We start from the raw sequence: 2,634 nt of genomic DNA on the forward strand, positions 1-2,634 counted from the left end.
CACATAGAATCAAAACATTGCACCCTACTCACAATGAGAAGTATGGAATCGTCCTTTCCATATCTACAAAAAAATACATTATAGTAAAGACATATCATCATCAATAACATCAACATATCAAATATAATCATGAAGTAAAGTTAGCACATAGCTTGATAACATCATAAGTAAACATAAGTCAGTGAATATGCATAAGTAACCAAACATAAATCCAACTTCAACATAGTCCATAATGTATCATCATCCACATAAAGCATAATGTATCATGTCCCAACATTTAATGTCTATCATCAAAACATAAACGAAAACCATAAGCATATACCAAGAGTATCATAAATGAGTCTAAAAAAGTTCGTAACTATCTATCCGTACAGAAAAGAAAAGTATGTCAAGGAGGGACACTACATCTGTACAATGATAGAAAAAAATTTCTTTTAGTTTATTTTCTTCAAACTAAATGATACAACTATAATGGTCTTGTCAGAATCACTAACCTTGCTAGCAAATTTCTTGAAGCAATAGCTAAGATTTTCAGTTAGCTATAACATGCTCTTTTAAGAATCGCTAACCTTGCTAGCGAGAAGTGAGAGATAAGATTATGTGGATACATATATTATTAGTACCAACAACAACAAAAAAATTAGAAAAAGCTTGCAATGTAAGACAACAAACAATTATGGTGGGAATTCCCACCAAGCCTTTTGGCTATTTAAGGAGTGTGATTGAAAGGTGGATAAAACTTATTAAATCTGATTCTGTAACATTCTTATAATTAATATATTTATATTAACTTAAAATTTATTGACTACAATAATAATTTTATCATTATAAAATATATTAAAAAAATTGTAAATCTTTTCAAAATTTTAAATATTTATCATAATTTTTATTTATTTATTTTTAAGTTTAAAGTGTGAGTGTTTGTATTTTGATTACAAGGCCAAGGTAGGATGTTGAAAGAGTTTGGTACCATTTATACATATCTTAATGTTTATTTCTTTAATAAAGGGTTTATAAATAATTATGAAATAAAGTTTCTTATTGTAAGGTCCACTCTAAGTACATCTACATGAAAAGGGATTTTTCAATGTGAGCTTCTATAGAAATCCATTTCTTTTTTTCTTTGAATGGATCTAACATATCACACTCTTTTTTAGAAGATATTATTTTAAAAATACTTAAGAGGGTTGTGTTATCTAGTAGAATTATAAAATATGTAAGTGTGTCTCAAATCTAGGGATTGAGGATTAATGAGGACACCCTATGAATTTTGCAATAACAAAGAAGCTTAAAAATTTTAACTCTAAAATTTAAGAAAGATTGTAATGTCATGATTATTTTTTAACAATTGATAAGGAATGAGAAAACCACAATTATATAACCAGATCTAATAAATTGTTAATATGAATGATAAAATTATAAATGAAATATATATAACAACAAAAATTTTGTAAGAAAATAAAAAATAACTTCCAACCCTACCCAAATATACCTACTTAATATAAAGGAGAACCTAAACTTCAATATTTTTTTTCACATGAGAGCCCTACTCCACAAAAATATTTTTTAAAATGGTATCATTGTAGAAGATTCTCTTCTTCACCTATGTGTTGAAAAAATTTCAATTTGGAAGTAAATTATAAGGGTAAATTACTGTCAAACAAAGATCTCAATGTTACTTCCGGTTAACCTTGATGTCATGCAATCAACTATAGTCATCAATAATCCATGCCATGGTTTCAATAATCCATAATGTACCTTCCATCAATGGAGATATCATGAAACACAATCTTCAATGCATATATCATGCAACCCTATTTTCAAAGGGACAATATTGAAACCAAAAAGAGAAAAATATGTTTAATATACCAAACTCCACACACATAATGATTAATATCTTATATTGTACAAACATTTTGTACTTACAGTTCTAGAATAATTTAAACTCAACCATATTTATAATTCAAATTTTTTTAGTAAATATTACTATCAACATAAATGTTAATATATTGGACTAGTTAAAAAAATGCATTATTCAAATTAATATACTACAGTTAATGTTATTTTATAATAAATCATTTATTTATTTAATAATCTAATTTTTTATCATATGATGACATGTAAATAAGAACTAGTTAAAAACTATTAACAGTTTATTCTAAATACTAAATATATAAGAAAAATGGAACTTCATGATATAACAAAATTTAATACAATTATCGACTTATAAAGAATACAATTTTTTTATTATGTCAAACATATAGACACTATGAGAATTCAAGAACCTACCTAACCCTCTTCACCAAACATGATTGAGAGGTGTATACTAACCCTAAATCCTAAACCCTAAATCGTAAACTCTAGTACTGTGAATTAACCCTAAACCTTAAACATGGTTACTAGTGTAAACTAACCCTAAAAATATTAATCTACCTATTGTTTGATATCAATTGATATGAATTAATAGAGATCAATATATATCTCTATTATTTTAATTATATCATAAAATAAATTAAATAAAGTATAAGTTAGAATCCCTATGTTAGACACACTATACCACTAAGAGGGGGGTGAATTAGTCGCTTTAAATCTTTTCCCTTTAACTATCCTATGTGTGCAAATTGGTTATGAGAT

The sequence above is a fragment of the Cryptomeria japonica genome, chromosome 3 (genome assembly GCF_030272615.1).
Source record: "Cryptomeria japonica chromosome 3, Sugi_1.0, whole genome shotgun sequence".
Classification (NCBI taxonomy): Eukaryota; Viridiplantae; Streptophyta; class Pinopsida; order Cupressales; family Cupressaceae; genus Cryptomeria; species Cryptomeria japonica.